Here is an 18,510-nt window from a genome sequence, read left to right on the forward strand (position 1 = left end):
AAACAAAAACAATAAAAGCAAAGGTGAATCAAATAGACCAATACGGCAAGGCCGGGATGGTCCATTTGGTAAAGTAAATCCGCTGGGCATCTTTCTTCGCCTTTAGACAATAATTCTGATGGCAAAAGAACCAAACAGGACAGGCGAAAAAAAAAAAAAAAAAAGAGAAAGTGATTCAGACATTAAAAACAGCAGTAACACTTTTGTGTTTTCTTCTGAGGTTGTTGCTGGAATGAACGCCTCCTCTGGCAGTAAATAATACACCACTGACTCCCCCTAGTGACCATTTCTCCACACTACAAGCAACAACCCTCATAACAAAACAATAAAATCTGATCTTTTTGGGGTTCATTGCCATCAAAACTTAAACTCCAGATCTAAGCAGTACCTACTGACCAATCTGTTCTCTTTTCTTTGATCTTGGATCATCTGTGGTTAATGAAAGGACTTAATGCTTTTGGATACTCACTAAAAAAAATGTTCTCATTGTAAGCAATCAAAAGCCATTTCACTGATCTCTGTGCCTTTATATTGTTACATAATACTAAAAGACACAGCACGAAAACATTGTAAATTTATTTTTTTTATATATATTTAGGTTTCACTTGAACCTATATCCATTAAACATCACCAAAGTGCTGAAGGAATGACGCTAAGAGCGGGCTTAGTAAGTCTCCTTTTAAAATTTGCTGTCTCACTGATGAAATAGAAGAAGTAGACAAAGAAAAAGTGACAGTCAAACTTTCCTATGTTTACTACTTTTTCAACTATTTCAACACCTTCCTCTATACCATTTGAGAACCCCAAGTGTTGAGAGCAGTGAGACAAAGAGATTAAAACCCCCTGGCTTCCTCCTGACATCACATCTGATGATCTTAACATCCATCCTTATGTGGTAAAAATGATCAAAGTGCTAAGACAGAAATTTTCCTGTTAGTTGTAAATCATCTTTATATTTAATCAAAGAAAAGTCAAATTATAAGTTTGGTGAATATGGGAAATAAGAAATGAGTAATGAAAACCACTGTTCTAATGTCTGAATTTGCATCTGTAGGAATGTGATGACGATAAGAAATGTGTCACCAACCCATCATTATACATTATTTCAAATGAAAGAGTGATTAAACACAGAATCACACAAAACCTGGAGCCATAAAACCATATGTGATTTTGCCAATACTTAATTATACTTAATGCTGATTAGAATAGAATGAGATATACTGATATACTTGTCTGACAGAGAGAATAGGTATACAGCTTGTGTCATCAGTTTGATTGATGGCTCTAGCCTTGACCTTTTGACCCTACCGGAAGTACTCCGGAAGTGACTAATCGATTCCAGATGTGTGTAATATGATCCATAAGCGCGACGAATTGCATCCGGTGATGGGAGGGGGGTACTCCGGAAATGTCTAATGGATTCCATATGTGTGCCTAATCACATCCGGTGGGGGAAAAAAGGAGGGCTGGACCCTGGGTGGATCAGAGAGGGAGGGGGTCTGTGGAGGGAGGAGAATAAAAACAGAGGGGGCCGGCGCACACTTTTCTATGCGCAGACAAGATGGAGCCTTTCACTCTGCAGCCCTGCGTTCCTCTGTACTTGCTCTCCCGAGGCCGTAAGCATGGGAGGCAGCAGCGGCGACTGGTCCTCATTGGTGATCAGCGACACCCCCGTCACTGTCTACAGTAACAGATGCGACGCTGCCGATGCTCCGCGGAGAGAAGAGAAAAATAAGAGCGTCTTCATGTTCCGCAGCCAGATACCGGCTCCGAGGAGCTTGCGGGGAGAATGGCCTCTACCTTTTGAGGGGTGTGGAAAGTGGGGCTACGTCTTCAAATACGAGCTGGGAGAGCTTTGGTTCTATCAGCTTAATGAAGGAGAAATTTTGATGGAATCGAGCAACCTTGTGAAGCTGACTTCCGGTGACTGGGCCGTGCTGAAGCTGCTGATTGCGCTGGCTATCAGAGAGGCTAGTGAGGATTTTCCTATTCCAGAAGAGGAAGATGTTGCTCCTAAAAGATGCCGGAGAGAGGAGGATAATCCTCCTCCTCCCCCTTCTTCTCCTTCTGACTCAGCGGGAGAATCCCCTGCAGAGGCTGCTGAAAACTCTCCTGAGAATGATGAGGATTCCTCCATTGAAATAGAGGTTGATTCTCCTCCCCACTTCGCTGCTGAAAAAACTCCGGACAAACAGGCTCCCCCTGTAGAGGACGATTCCTCCGATGAGGATGATTCCTCCAATGAGGATGATTCTCCTCTCCACATCTGAAAAAACTTCAGAAGAAAATGATCCCCCAGCATCGGAAAAGGAGGATGATGAGGAGAAAGGAGATGAGGATAAAGAAAATGTTCCCCCGACTGAAAAAACTCCGGAGAACGAGGATTCCTCTGTTGAAATAGAGGAGAAAGTAGACTTCCCCCAGCAGAAAAAGCTTCAGAAAAAGAAGAAGAAGAGGATTTTCCTCCTCCTACTCCTCCTCCCCGGAACGGGGGCATACGCTTCAAGGACGGAGAACTGGCCAAGACTAAAATAATCCTGTCAACCGTCTGGTCTTCCGGAACCACAGCCACGGGGAGATGGAGACTGCGGGCCAGCCTGCGCTCAACGGATGAGTCTGATGCACCTGACATTTTCGTCATGGAGAAATTCAACCCCGACTGCGGTTTATTTCGCAGCATGATGGTTTTACCCGCCAAAGAATGGATCGTAAGGATGCTGCAAGTGAGGAAGGATGTTACAATTCTTTTTCAAAGTTGCCGCTGCTGGAGAGACGCCGTAGCGGTGAGAAAAACTCTGTGCTTTTGAAAATCCCCGCCCATCCCGGACCACGCCCCTTCTTTTTGTTTTAAAAAGGAAGCTCGTTCAAAAAGCCTTTTTTAGCTCAGAGATGGACTCTGCACCCCTGCTTCGCGATGAGGAGGTCAGTTCCTCGGACTGTTTTTCGGACAAGGGCTCGCCGACACTCCCGGCTACTACAGACCCCCGGAGGAGCAGCACGCCGACGAGCTGGACGGCTGGGCATCTTCTTTATTCATCGATGCTGTGAAAACTGCGGTGTATCATCTAGTCAGTAGGACTAGAGAGGGTTTTCAGGAAACACTGTTAGGAGGAATGCAACGGCTGTAAGATCGATCATCCCAGCCAGAGGCAACACGAGTGTCTGCAAATCTTGGACGATGATTTTTACTCCGACAACTATTACAGCAGCAGGAAGAAACTTCTCACCCCTCGTTTCATTCCTTCCATTCAACGTCTGCTGATTGCCTGCAACATCAAGACGGATGATGTCAAAGTCGGCACGGTGGCGGAGACTCTGCTGCACGAGCTGAAGTCGGTGAGCAAAGTGTTTGACGCCATCACCAAGGCCTACGACAATCTGGTGGGACAGGACGTGGTCAAAATCAGGCAGCTGCGCATGGTCACAGAGTGCTACAGAGGAGACTGGGGGTTTCTTAAGGCATGTATCCTATATTTAACGCTTTTTTAAACATGTATCCTCTTTCTTAAAAACCTACCTCATTTTTTAATCCTGCATTTATTGCTTTTTTTTTTAAACACGTATCCTGTTTTTTAAAATCCTACCTCACTTTTGCAAACATGCATTTATTGCTTTTTTTAAAAAAATCCTGTATCTTAAAGCATAAATCAGGGTTTTGAATAAAAAACGCTGATCATCCTGCATTTAGCGCACTTTTAAAAGCATGTTTATCTCAGGTTTTTTGAATAAAAAAAAGAAAGCGCACCTTTAACTCATGTATTTATCAGAATTTTGAATAACATGTATCCCGTTTGATTCTTTAAGCGTGTTTATCTCAGGGTTTAAAAAAAAAAACAAATGTATTCCCGTTTTGCATGTTAAAGCCTCTGGTTTTGAATAAAAATAAATAAAATTAAAAAACATGTATTTTGTCTGTTTCTTAAAGCTTTCATCTCTGGTTTTGAATAAAAAAGTATGTTTAAACAGGTCTCTGCTTATTGAATAAAACAAATAAATAAACCCACTGATTTTTAAAATAAAAGCCCACTCCTGCGATGCGATAACGCAGAAGGCTTTTATCAGAAGACGGGATGGCTGAGAAAAGAGCGATGAAAAAAGTATATTACGACCCCCTTCACCCCGGTAGTTTCGGCGGAGTAGATCGACTCCGACGGGGTGTGGAAGAGGAGACCGGTAAAAAAGTGGATGTTCGCAAGGTTCAAGATTTTTTATCCGAGCAGGACTCTTATACGCTGCACAAACTGGCGCGAGTAAGATTTAAGAGAAACAGAGTGTTTGTGACCAAACCACTGAACCAATTTCAAGCCGATCTGTGCAATATGAGACACCTGTCTGAATACAACGACGGATTTAATTAATTATTGACCGTCATAGACGTATTTTCAAAAAAGGCTTATGCACGCGCCCTTAAAAGGAAAACGAGGTCAGAAGTGACAGAAGCTTTCGAGTCTGTGTTGAGAGAGAGCCAAATACCTGAAAATGTACAAACAGATGCGGGAAAAGAGTTTTTCAACAAGAGTTTTCAGGCTCTGATGAAAAATCACGACATCACTCATTTTGCCACCGCCAGCGACTTAAAGGCCTCTGTGGTGGAGAGGCTTAACCGCACGCTAAAAATGCAAATGTGGAGGTATTTCACGGCCCACAACACCAGGCGCTACTTGGAGGTGTTACCCGATCTGTTAGAAGGGTACAACCCCAGTTATCACACAAGCATTAAAATGACACCTGCCGAGGTGTGCCCCGAGAACGCGGATCAAGTGTTTCACAACTTACTCTATCATGATCGTCAGCTTCAGCACCCTCTGTCTATCGTTTGCGGGCAACATTGCATTTTTTATCTACGCCACAAGGCTCAAGGGTTATCCGTCGACAAAATACTTTCTCTATACTATAACGATGTGTTTAAAAATGATGGCATGGTGTCTGACTTTTTGAAAAGACGCTGTCCCGCTCGATCTCGCAGAGGTCATCACGGGGCATGCTCCTTACAAAAGTTTAAAGATGCGCATATCAAATAAAGAAACGTAAACAACGATCAATTTGTTTGCAGCGTTTTTTATTTCATTTGTAAAAAAAAAATCATATAGCGGTCCATGTCAGGGAAAGCATCTTTTTGAGTCGAGTGGGGTTCGCGCGGGTGTCTGTCCTCCCTCCTCCTCGGATTTAAGACGCGCGTACTGGTCGCGAGCTTGGCGGTTATGTATGGAGGATGAGGGGATGTTTGATTCGACCAAAGTAGTTAAAAATGCCGTCCATCCTTTCGGGCGCATTTGGTTTTTACTTTTAAAAGAGAGGAACAGGTTTTTAAATAGGTCGATCATGTGAGAGCCCCGCACCGCATCCCCTTTGTAAACAAATTCCCCCCTCTTTGTCCATCCTCCTCCCCCCTCCGCTAATTTCTGCATGATGTAGTGGGCGTTTTTGCGGTCTCGAGGGGGTAGGGATTTTAATACTTCTTCCACCATTTCGTCCTCTTCCCTGGGTTGCTGCGGCTCCTCGGAAGGGGTGGGCTTGGGCGGCAGGTGGAAAGCCACCTGACTCTCCTCGTCCCCACCCTGTTTAGAGAGTGTGAGATATCTCCGCAGCAGAGACTCGTATCTTTTACCTTTTTCATACGAATTTAGCCGCGGATCCTCCAGTATAGCTTTCATCCTTTTGTCCAAATCGTCTTTGGCAGCTTCTCTGACCGTGGGCTCGGCGGGTCAGGTCAGTTTTTTCAACTCGTGAGAGGGAACGAGAAACATTTTTTTAAACATTTCAGCGTTTCTGAAATATTCCTCCCAGCAGGTTTCCCAGAATGGGCACGGCCGCAGACAGCAGAGGGAAAAGAAACCCTCCCATCTGGTTCTTTAAAACTTGACGTTTACGGTTTAAGCTCGTTTTCTTGTCGGCCAGCAGCCTGACTATCTTTTTCTGACGTTTCAGTTTTTGGTATTGAGAAGCGGAAAGAGGTATGTTCCCCTTTAAAAGATTCAAAGCTATTTCGCACAGCGCCTGGAGGAAATCCCGGGAGTTGTGAGCGAGAATGTCTTTGCATTTCTGCGGCGACGCGTGGTACAGAGCCTGCAGTAACACGGCGTTCCTTTTTATACGCTGGGACATGGTGAGCTGCTACTTGGATTTGGGTAGGTAGATGACGGGGTGCTGACCCAGAAGCAGACCGGCGCGCACTCTGTAGCCTTCTGGGCAGGAGGGAGTGAGATCGAGTATTAAATACCCGTGGGGCTCCTCCGTGGCGTCTTTGAAACTGTCTGAGAAAAATGTTTTTTGCGAAGAGAAAATTTGACGGGCCAAAATCTCAATCTGCAGCTTGTCTCTGGGGGTTTTAAACAGCACCATATCGAGTTTAAGCTGATGGTGTGGCTGTATTTGCCCTGATGGAAAATGTTCTGGGTCAGTATCATGACCGACACGTTTTCATGGTGACGGTATTGAGTGAAATTTTTAACCACTTCTGGGTGATCTGAGGCCTGAAAGATGACGTCATCCAGCACCACCAGAGCGTCTTGGAAACCTTCAAAAGAATCAGGCAGTCCCTCGACAAATTTAATGTTTTTATTCGTCTTTGACAGTTCCTCATACATGGGTTGAAAAGGAGTATAAATCCACACAATATTCGCGGGCACAGTATTCATGGCGCGCTCACAGTTTTCCAAAACGCACTTTACAAAATGAGTTTTCCCACACCCACTAGACCCCACAACGAGACAGGAAAAAGGCACTTTCAGTCTGTGATCAAAATCAATTTCCTCCATTTTAGAAGAAAACAAACTAGTACCCGAAAGGCAGAGTTGTGCCGTCTGGAAAGAGGCGCCTCTTGGCGTAGACCATGCGAAACTTTTTCTGAAATGTTCTGTTTTTGAGCACAAACCCTCTCTTATCCCTCTGAATGCCGTGCTCAGGGGTCTCGAGCTCCGCCTCCTTCATACCCGAAAGGTAACTTTCCACCAGCTTGCTCATACTGTCAAAATTGACCCGCTCGCAACATTCTCTGGTCTGCGTTATACCTTTCATTGTTACCACCAGCTTCTTCTTGGTTCTGGTCCGGTAGGCGTAGCTCTTGGGACCTGCGGAGACAAATTCCTGGATGGTGTCCCCGTCTAATTCGTCCGTCAGATCCCCGAGATAGTTGCCCAGCTCTAGAGGTTCCTCCCCCTCTTTCACTACGTAGATCAGAGAGTCGGTGTCGGTGTACAGAACGTTGCGCTGCAATTTTTTTAAATACTCGTAGAGCTTTAGGCGGGTGTAGGCGGTGGTGAATACAGGTATCTTACCACATGATGGGACTGTAGTCTGGTTTGCCTCACACTTCACAGTTTCTCTAATGCTAAATCTCGTGGTTGTAGTTGCAGTGTTTTCAAGTCAGTGGACATATTTTATACAGACAATAAATAAGTGCAACAAGCTGCTAGTGACTAAATCATATGCAAGGGCATTTTCAGTGCGGCGCCATGTACCTGCTTGCCTAATTACCAATTTCCAGTTTCACTTAAAGCCTAAAGCCTACAGCTTTATGTCGGCTAGCAGTCGTTAGCAGTTGCCAGGGTGGAAAATTAAGACGAAAGATTTGCATTCTTGAGTTTGGATCTATTTTGGAAAACAAACAAACGAACAAACAAAAAACAAACCCACTGACAGCTAAGGATGAATAGTTTTTGATATCAATGTTCAAACTTTCAGTGTGCAAAAACATGGCCACAAAGGGGGTCAGTTATTTCAAATAAATGTATCTTGAAAAGTGTTTGTATATAATGTGAATATTTCATTATATATGTTGGTTATATACGTATATATATGTACGTATATATGTACGTTATATATGTTCAAACTTTGCACCATAAATATTTGAGCAAAATCGGAGATGGTTGACCAGGAAATATGTTAAAAATTGGCTGATTTGAGGTAGAATGACCCTTAAGTTAATGACAGCCTTTCCTGGGCATCCAGATCTTCAACATTGACAATTTATATTTTTCATATTATTATCAGGCCATTGGATGCTGTTATGTTTTGGATTTATTTTTTCTTTTTTTGCATAGTCAAAGTCTTCAACAATAGATTTATATTTTTCAACTGAAATTATCTCACAACTTAGGTGATCCAAGTGATTGTAGCACATGCAAATCTTTTAACAGGGCAGTTTTTGCTAAGAAAACTGGTGCATAAAAAAACCGAAGAAGACCATGACAGACCCTGCAGCCATCTTTTTAAACTAAAGTTCAGACATAATTTCACAAGAGTTATAGTTTCATGGCTGTTTTTATTTGATCTGTTTTGACATAAGAACATATATGTTTGTGAATCCCTAACCCTAATTAAACTTTGTTTAGTGCTTCATATTAGCATCAAGCTGTTAAAACCATGGTAACACTGCTACAACACATTTATTGGGACCAAACCATGTACAATCCTGTAAATGTGATTTTAGACAAGTTATAAATGTGGGGGCGCGAGAATTACATTTAATAAATGTACCAGTTAACCTCTTCATTAAATATCAGGATCTTAAATTGTTAGACTCCACTGAGACCTCTTCTTCCATCTGATTTTCAGATCAAAATCCAAAAGTACCTTGTAGGAAGAAGAAAAGTGCAAATTTCTACTTATATTTGTAAACTTCAAACCATCAACTATTTTGAAATTTCTGCTCACAAAATGACAAATGATAGAAAAAACAAACAAACAAAATGTTATAGTATTAACAATAAAGAATTTTTGCCAGCCAGCAAACATTTGGCCAAAATTTTTTGGATCAGCTGTGGCTTAGGTGGTAGAGCAGGTCATCTGCCCACTGGAATGTTGGTGGACGGATCCGCATTACGTATCCACAGGCAAGATACTGAAGCCAAAGTTGCCCCTGATACATACATCAGAGCATGTGTGAATGCTAGATTGCACTTAGACATAGATAAAAGTGCTGCATGAATGTGTGTGCTTTTGGGACAAGACCTGTAGTAGAAAACCGGCAACACCACCAACTCAACAACCACAACCAGATCCCACTTCTCAGTATTGTTTTAATCTCAGGAAGCAGACAATTAATTGTTTCTAATGTGTGTAACCACTGTTCCTTACAGTGGGGAAAATTATTAAACTCCAATTTTATGGTAGTTTCAGTTCTCTCTCATTTTTTAAGATAGAGTCAGAATATAACCAAGATCCAGTACCTTAAAATGGAGGAAATAATTACAGCATCTAATTTTATGGTAGATTCATTTCTCTCTCTTATTTTAAGATAGAGGCAGAATATCAAAAATGCTGTGGTCAGATGAAGACAAAATTGCAGGTTGAAATCATGCCAAACAGCTCAAAGGTTTGGAGGGAGCGTAATGTGGACTATGACCCAAAGAAGATCATCCCCACAGTCACACGGAGATGGAAGCAGCTTAACAGCACAAAAATGACTCAAAACATACTGGCAAGGTAAGCAGTGGCTAAAAAATAAACCACATTAAGGTCATAGAGAGGAATAGGTAGTCTTTAGACTTGCTAGAACATCTGTTGAGAGAGCTGAAGCTTGGAGTTTCCAAGCGGCAGCCAGACCTAAAAGATTTAGAAAGTTTCTGTAAAGAGGAGTAGGCCAAAATGTCTCACGACATGTGCGCAAACCTGGTGACTAGCTACAAAAAATGCTTTTTATGGTGGAGTTTGGGTCAATTCAGGAAAAGGCATCACATTTTATGGTAAAATACTGTAATAATTATTATGATATTTTTTTTATGCTATCAAAATGTGAAACGGGTCAAATTTCATTCAACCCGTATGTAAAAGTTGACTGTGACAGGTTGTGGTTTGTTGAGGGAACAGTGCTGGGGAACGCCGGCTGGTAGAGTTGATTTTCATCATGCTAACCACGGCTTCCCTATTTCCAGCAGCAGCTGGTGTGGCAGTGTCTGAGGAGAGCTGAACATGAGCTGGCCTGAGTCAGAGCTACAGATTCTAAAGAGCCTTCAGCTCCAAACACTGTAACTATAGTTCCCTAAAAAGCATCTAGAGGTCTGTGTGTGTTACATGCCGGGGTTAGTGTAACATTGACATAAAATGCATGAAAATAGCCAAGGAAAGCATGTAAGTCTTTTACTTTCAAATAACCTCACTATCATAGTATTGTCAATTAGCCAACAGCTGTGGTTGTATTCTTAAGAAATATCCTTCAAAAATGAAGTTCAAACAATATGTCACAAGAGTTGTGGCTTCATGTCTAACATATCATCTTTAACAGTTTTAACCACAGGAAATAAATGTTTGTAAAAACACTTCCAGAGTGTGAAAGGTGAAAAGTTTTGTTTTTATTTGTAAGGCTCACACAACGTAAAGTTTATCAAATGTTTGCAGACGTGCCAAGGAAGCTACAATGTCCTTTGTCTTTCCAACCATGTGTTTTTGATGATTGATTAACCAAAAATTGTTCAGAAATTTGTCTTTATAAAAAATGCACTACTACTTATATAGCACCTTTCTACTCAGTTGAACCGTGTTTTGTGCATCAAATTCAAAAGCATCAAGGGGATAGAAGAGCAGTAACTTGATCCTAGAAGCATAGGGAAAAAAAAATTCCCCTCTCACTGCCGTGGGCAGTCTTTATCCTTCAAGCTCGAGTGAACTACCTGAGGCCTGGGAGTTTGAGGGTCCTGCGCAGCATCTCTTCCTAGGACTGTGCTCTTCTAGACAGAGACCTCAGATGTTGTTCCTGGGATCTGCTGGGGTCACTCGCCTAGCTTGGGAGTCACTGCACCTAGTGCTCCGATTACCACTGGGACGACTGTTACCTTCACACTCCACATCTTCTCGAGCTCATCTCTGAGCCCTTGTTATTTCTACAGCTTTTCATGTGCCTTTTTCTTGATTTTGCTGTCATTCAAGATCGCTACATCTATAGCTACGGTCGATCTGATATCCTCGTGTTGGTGTTGTTCCCAGATCATCATGAAAATGTTGTTCCAGGATCAACATTGCAAGTGACCAATCAGAATGTTGTGACGTCATACTTTTGCGACTTCGGGAAAAACCGCCGTAAAACAAAAAACTGTACTTAAGCTGCGAGAAACTGCCGCTGTCCGCCGATCAACGGACCCTAACCCTAACCCTAACCTTTTAATAAACGGTAAGCAGAATTGATATTGTCCTTGCAACACTGGAATTTCATAAATGCAAGAATGGCTTGGCGCGCAAAAGAATAACGTCACAACATTCTGATTGGTCACTTGCAATGTTGATCCTGGAACACCATTTTCATGATGATCTGGGAACAACACCAACACAAGGATATCAGATCATCCCTATAGCTACAGCTGTCTTACTCTGTTTGTCCACAACTACTATGTCGGGTTGGTTAGCCATCACCAATTTGCCTGTATCTGGAAGTCAACCACCCTACGAGGCATCTCCCATTTTGACATCCAGGCCATACGTGGCACAGATGTTCTTGTATACTACGCCGACCACTTGGTTATTGTCATGTGTAGGCTGTGTGCAGGCAGGAGTGGTAATATGGAGGACCCAAACTGCTGACACTGGGAGGCAAAGATATGAGCTCAAAACAGCTTTAATGCTAAACTCAAATATAACAAAACTAATAATCCAAATAAACTTATACAGACAGCCAGAACACAGAGCATATATGAGGGCAGATCGCAACACGGACAGAGGAAAACACAGGGCTTAAATACACAGAGGGAGCAATCAGGAAATGGGAGACAGGAGGGATTTTCAATATTTCAGACTGCAAAAATAGTGAGTTTGTATGTTCCCTATAACCTGCATTGTGGATGATTCGAACTGCTTTTTTTTGAAGAGTAAAAAGTGAATGTAATGTGGTTTTATAGTTATTGCCCCAGACCTCTGCACAATAGCTTAAGTATGGTGAAACCAGTGAACAGTAGAGAATATGAAGTGATGTTCTGTCGAATACCTGTTTTGCCTTGTTTAGTATTGCAATGCTACGTGATACTTTGGAATGAATATATCTTACGTGAGCTCTCCAGTTAAGTTTTTCATCTATTATTACCCCCAGAAATGTATTTTCACTGACTCTTTCAATATCAACACCATTTATTTGAATCTTTGCATTTGTATTTAAACTACTATTTCCAAATAACATCAGTTTAGATTTATTCAAATTTAATGATAATTTGTTTTTATCAAGCCAGAACTTCACTTTACTTATTTCATTAGTCATATCCTCCAATAAATTCTGCAGATCATCACCAGAGCAAAAAATGTTTGTATCGTCAGCAAAGAGAACCATTTTTAATGCTTTGGACACTTTACAGATGTCGTTAATGTATAAGTTGAAGAATTTTGGACCCAAAACTGACCTTTGGGGTACACCACAAGCAATGTCCATACATAAGGAGCAACCACTATTTATTTTCACAAACTGCTTCCTGTCACCTAAATAACTCCGGACCCTATCTAAAGCTACCCCTCTGACACCATAACGTTCCAGTTTTCTTATTAATATATCATGATCTATAGTGTCAAATGCCTTTGTCAAGTCTATGAATAACCCAGCCACATACTGCTTTTTGTCTATGGAATTTGTGATGTATTCTATTGAATCTAATAGTGCCAATGATGTTGATCTGCTTGATCTGAATCCGTACTGACTCTCGGTGAGTAGTTTATGTTTATCTATAAATTTTTCCAGTCGGTTTTTAAACAGTTTTTCAAGAATTTTTGAGAATTGAGGTAGTAAAGAGCCAGGCCTGTAATTTGTGAAATGGTGTTTGTTGCCAGATTTGTATAGAGGTATAACTTTTGCTATTTTCATTCTGTCTGGAAATAAACCAGTTTGAAGTGATAAATTACAGATGTATGTAAACGATTTTATAATAGTCTCAATGACTCTTTTAACCACTATCATGTCAATATCATTACAATCCAAAGATTTCTGATTTTTACATTTTTTGACAATTTCAAAAACTTCATTTTCGTCAACGGCTGTGAGAAACATCGAATATGGATTTCTGTCAATCAGTGTATCCGGTTTTTCCTGTGCTTTCCCAGGATCAGTGATTGTTCTTGCTAAATTTGGTCCAGCAGTTACAAAGAATTCATTGAGACTATTTGCCACAACATCCATATTGTATTCTTCATGATCTTTACAAATGAAATACTTGGGATAGTTCTTTTGTCCAGTCCCACGCTTTATAACACTGTTCAGTATTTCCCATAATCTCTTATTATTAAGAGTCCAAAACAGAGTGTCTACAATAGCACTGAGGCCCAGGAACAGTTCAAAACAAAACAAACAAACAAAAATATGTCCATGAAAGGCCCAGGGGCCCAGGAAACTGCGTGGGTGAGGCAGTTCAGGAGGCCAACTGCTTGGAAGGCAGTGGCGGCAACGCAGGTGAAGAAAATCCGGGGGCGTGCGGCACGGAAGGCAACGGTGGCGATGCAGTTGAGTAGGTTGTCCACGATGGTGAAGATGCCCAGCCGATTTAAGGCATAACAGGACGAGGAGAGGCAGGACCAGAAGGCGCGGAGACCTCTGGTGGAGACGAGGCAGAACCAGATGGCGGCATGGCAGCTGCAGGCGATGGAGTAAGTAGGTGTTGGCACTGCAGGCGATGGCGTGGAAAGCGCAGGTGGTGGCGCTGCAGGCTGGATGGATTCCTCAGATCCCCCAGCAGAGACAGACAAAGGGAAGACTCCAGAATCCACTCTGGCTGGAATCCGGTGGATTCAGCAGTGTGTACAGGTAGGTCATTTAAACGGACAGCATTTATAGAATGACTATTAAAAGTCAGCGAGCATCAATAATGTTAAAGTGGTTATGTTAGTAATACACCGAGTGCTAATATCATTTGTAGATATTATTACGTGTTTTACCGTTTTAATGCCTATAAAAACAGCTACTTGTTTAAGTAAAATTAATGGATCGGGGGTTTTTGCGCTAGTAAAGTTGTAGAGTTGTATTTTGTCTTGCAGAAATTACATCGTCAGTTATATCGTTATCACAAATTTTCAAATATATATATATTTTTGGCCATATCGCCCTGCCCTACATACAATGGGCGTTATTAGCAGAAATCAGTCCCATAGATGTGGGCCATCTCCACCTGCTAGATTGTTCAGAAGGTTGTTATCATCCATCCAGATGGAGGATCACTAACAGGAGCGTGGAAAGACTCCAGAATCCACTCTGGTTGGAATCCGGTGGATAAAGCAGTGTTACAGGTAAGGCCATTTAAACGGACAGCATTTTAAAAAATATTAAAAGTCAGCGAGTATCAATAATGTTGAAGTGGTTATGTTAGTAATACACCGAGTGCTAATATAACAGCTTTAAGATGCATTTGTAGATATTATTACGTGTTTTACCGTCTTTATGGTGCTAGCTTAAAGTTACGGTGTAAACGTTAGCTTATATTGTAGTAAAGCTGTTACTGTCTAAACGATGTTGGGACAGAAATATTAGCTCCTGTCATGACTGATGAAGTTACTAGTTAATAAAGTTTCCAGTAAAGTGATTAATTGCAGCCACAGATTGACAGTAAATATCTCGATTAGCTTCAGTGCATCTGTTATAAATATGTGCAAGTTTCAGTGCTTCGTTTAAACTGTATGATACTTGTACTGACCCAGGGTCAGTGTAAAATACAATCCTAGCTGTGTGAACAAAGCCTGGCTCGTTTAATCCTGCATGACAAACCTCAGGATGCAGGTTCTTATTACTCTTTCCTGCTGGCACACCTGTCACACCTGAGAGTCAGCTAATCATGCAAAGACTGACAGACTCTGTAATACTGTAAATGATCAGTGACTCAGGTTAACACTAAACTTTAAACAGTACCTCTGTGTCTCTGTGTGTGCTGAACATTTAGGATTGAGTCAGGCTGCATTGACCGTGGGACTTTTCTGTGTTAAAAGCAGGTTGAAGATGGCTCAGAAACATTTGAAGATTAAAATTTAGCATTATGGCTGCTGGTGGTTTGTAAAGCCTCTACTCAGCTGTATTTTTGTTACTAATTTATGTTTGTTGTTTTTTAACACAAATTTCAGAAGAGCAAAGATGAGCACTGTTGCTTAATCCTTAATAGTTTAACTGGATTGGAAATCAAAAAATTCCAGATTCTTCTTCCACAGAAGTTTCATTTGTCAGTGTGGGACTGCTGAGTCACCTGAAGAACTTATTTCATTCATTCTCCACATGATGTTCATTTACAGAAATGTTTCACAGGAGCTGATTCCACCCAAAGGGTGAACTAGTATGTTTCCATAGATTATCTCTGTATGAATGTACTTCTTAAATGAAGGCAAGTGTTTGTCCTGTTTTGTTCCTCAGGTACAGTACGTGATATTAAGGGCAGGCGGTCATCACTGGGGGAAGACAAGAAGCAGACGTACTTCCAAGAGGGAGCTGCAGTGAGGACACAGCCTGGTCATTGAGGTCAGAACTCAAAATCTAAAACAGCTCAGGTTTATATTCTAGGGGTTATAAAAAAATTGAAATGTATTTATAAAGAAACCTTTAAATAATATTTTAAATAATAGTCATAATTATGATTATTATTAGAAATATCAAACATTTAAATGGATTTTCTGTCACACGTATTGTCTTAGCCCTGCGATAACTGGCAGCCTGCCTTTGTCCTGTATCAGCTGGGATAGGCTTCATCCTCGCGAGCTTGAATTGGATACATGAATTGTATTGAATTGTATTCCAATTATGTAATCTCATCATTTACAAAATCAAGGTATCCAATCAAAATGTAAGTAATAATGTTAAAAATGGGAAAGCAGAAATAAGTGTGACATGAATGTAAATGTGTGAGCTGACATAGAGGACAGCTACATGTAGTCTGAAAAACCTTTGTTGTCAAGTTTGCAGGTCCATCAGCATGAGACATTCTTACATAGAAGAGTCTGTTAAAGTCTCTAACTCAGTGAAGCATTATTGGTCCCGTCTGTTTGGATAAATATAGTAAGCTGATGTATGCCCATTTATTGACACATTTTCTTAAGTGCTTATCCAGTTCAGGATCACAGTGGAGCTGCAGCTGGATATGTTCAGTAAAGAAACCTTACAAAAGTTAACAATAAACCTGCATCTCTGTACGTTGTTGTCCACAGGATGAGAAAATCAAACTGGAAGACTGTGGAACATGTTAATAAATGTTTGTGTGTTTATGCCTGTGTCTTTCACAGGAGGCACTGAAAGGTTTCCCTAATAGTTCCTGATGAATCAAAGCAGAACCATAAAGGTTGCTGGACTGCATCGTGGCCTTACCCCTGAGCAGTCGTCCTGTTAAAGGAGGAACCAGTTAGAAGCTGTTTTCAAAGCAGCTGAGCAGATTTCATCTCAAGTAAGCGATTAACTGTTTGTTTGTTTGTTCTGCCACTTAAAGAGCATTTAAGGACGTCTTTTGAGTGTCCAGTTCTGGTGACTCTCATGGTCATTTGTGATTATGGACATATTTTTCATGTTCATCCAGCTATCTAGTAAATTCTATCTATTTAGTAATATCTGTTAGCTATAAAATATAAATATAAAAATATCTAAATATCTCCTGCCCGTTATATTTTAATGATGTAAGACCAGACGTCTGTTATCGTGTTACATTAGCATTCCTCACATATCAATGAGATGCTGTACAGTACAATCCTACTGACACAGCAGAGGGATAACGACGGCTATTCAACATCGTTGCACAACACATTCGAGCTGCATGATGCAGACAAAGTGACTAAATGATCTTTTTGTGGTCTATTGTCTTCAAACCAGCAGACAAAGCCGATAGCAGAAGATGTTTGGAGAAGAACTTCAGGCCGTGGACTGAAAAGGTATTTTTTTCTTGTTATCAAAAGACATTTTGAGTGACGGCTTCTACAACTGTGCTGATGTAAAGCTTACAGTCTAAGAAGTCACAGTGTTGATATTCAACACAAAGAGAAAAGCTCACTTGTTTGAATTAATTTACAATCATAGTTTTTATAAATTCTGACTGTAAACAGCTTTTACAACTTTGATATTGTTTGACACTCGATATCAGGTGATGGTATTTAATTTAAAGGTTTCTATGTCCCAATGAGCCATTTACACTGACCAGTGTCAGTTTGACTGTAACACATTCATTATTTAGATCCAACATTTCTAAGAGAAATAACTGAATCTAAAAAATGGCAGCCCTCAGGCCAGGTTTACTTGATAGAGATATCTGCATTCATTATGAAATTTATGTATCCCAGATCATTTTTATTCATCTAGTCCTGGCAGACCCACCCCTTCCTCCCAAGTTAACTGCAACCCAAAAGAACTAGTGGGGCTATTTACACACTCACAACCAGTGTGGGGTAGAAAGAGCCACCAAAAACCTGTCAGCCTGCACAGCTACAGATGTGCTAAAACCTATAAGAGTTAGAAGCTCTGCTTATGGAGAAACTTTCTAAGTCTAACAGAGGACAGGTACTCCTGCCCAAATAACATGATATAACCCCACATACAGCCCAACCATAAAGTGAACCAAGTCATTTGGTTAAAGACAGCATGGGACCAAATGCATGTAACCAGCCTGCATCAACCAGACATTTCTTCCTCCTGAATTAATGAATGAATGGATGAAAGTTAAATGACTACAAACCTAAAGCCACTAGTTCCCACACTGGAGTTCCCTGACACTGTGTGTTGACTGTATTTAGCTTGTATCAACAGTTGTAACAGGCTAAGCTACGTGAGACACTGCATTGAGCGATTGTTTCTATCTTAATGGTTTCAGCTCATATGTTCTGCTTTTTCCTTTCAGTAGATCAAAGCAGCTCGTGCTCTTTCTGCTTCCATTTTGATGGCAAGAAGAAGAAGAAGATTTCAGCGAAGTGGCGTTCATGGTCTCAGTGGACAGTCATGGTCACACACTGCATGTGGTTTTAAAAGCAACATGTCTGTTCACCACAACAATCGAGATGTGTAATATTAGTGCATGCTAAGGTTTGTTCTTGAACATCAGTTCTGTTTTCTATTTTGACCACTTAGACCAAAAAAAGTGTTGTTTTCAGATTCTTTCTTTTTAAATCTATATATCACCTGCTCATTTTTTATTACAATTAGTTTCACATAAATAGTAGTGTTTCCTTTATGATCTTTTAATGCTTACACTACACTGTACACGTTTACATTAGAGACATTTCTGTTACCTATGTATGAGACTGGGCTGCTTGACTTCAATTTGGAAATGGATGCAAAATCACACGGATCGTGCTATTGTTTGTTTTTTAATATGATGGACTGAACACAGCAGGTATCTGACTAAGCAAAGATTAATCTGATCCCATTTCTACCTGTCTCTACTGTTTCAACTGTAATTGTCAGGATATATATTTCTTCCAGCTCTCATAGGGCAAAGGAATGACTCAGACTTGTCAAATGTTCTTTGACTTGATACACAATATGAAGTTCACAGACAAACAAAGAAACTCCAGCTGGGAGATAGAAAACGCTGCCTGGGTCTCGCTGGATGTTGCTGATCAGAGTCTCACATTGGCAGTGTGCTTCTTGGTCCCACT

General features: G+C 41.0%; 1 long non-coding RNA gene across 1 annotated transcript; it reads left to right on the plus strand.

Annotated features, from left to right (window-relative positions):
- The first annotated feature begins 16,211 nt into the window (after positions 1 to 16,211).
- Positions 16,212 to 17,919, plus strand: LOC134624699 (uncharacterized). Its single transcript, XR_010093617.1, has 3 exons — positions 16,212 to 16,316; positions 16,736 to 16,794; positions 17,754 to 17,919. It is a non-coding gene; the product is annotated as an uncharacterized LOC134624699 (long non-coding RNA).
- Positions 17,920 to 18,510: the final 591 nt, after the last annotated feature.

The sequence above is a fragment of the Pelmatolapia mariae genome, linkage group LG3_W (genome assembly GCF_036321145.2).
Source record: "Pelmatolapia mariae isolate MD_Pm_ZW linkage group LG3_W, Pm_UMD_F_2, whole genome shotgun sequence".
Lineage (NCBI taxonomy): Eukaryota > Metazoa > Chordata > Actinopteri > Cichliformes > Cichlidae > Pelmatolapia > Pelmatolapia mariae.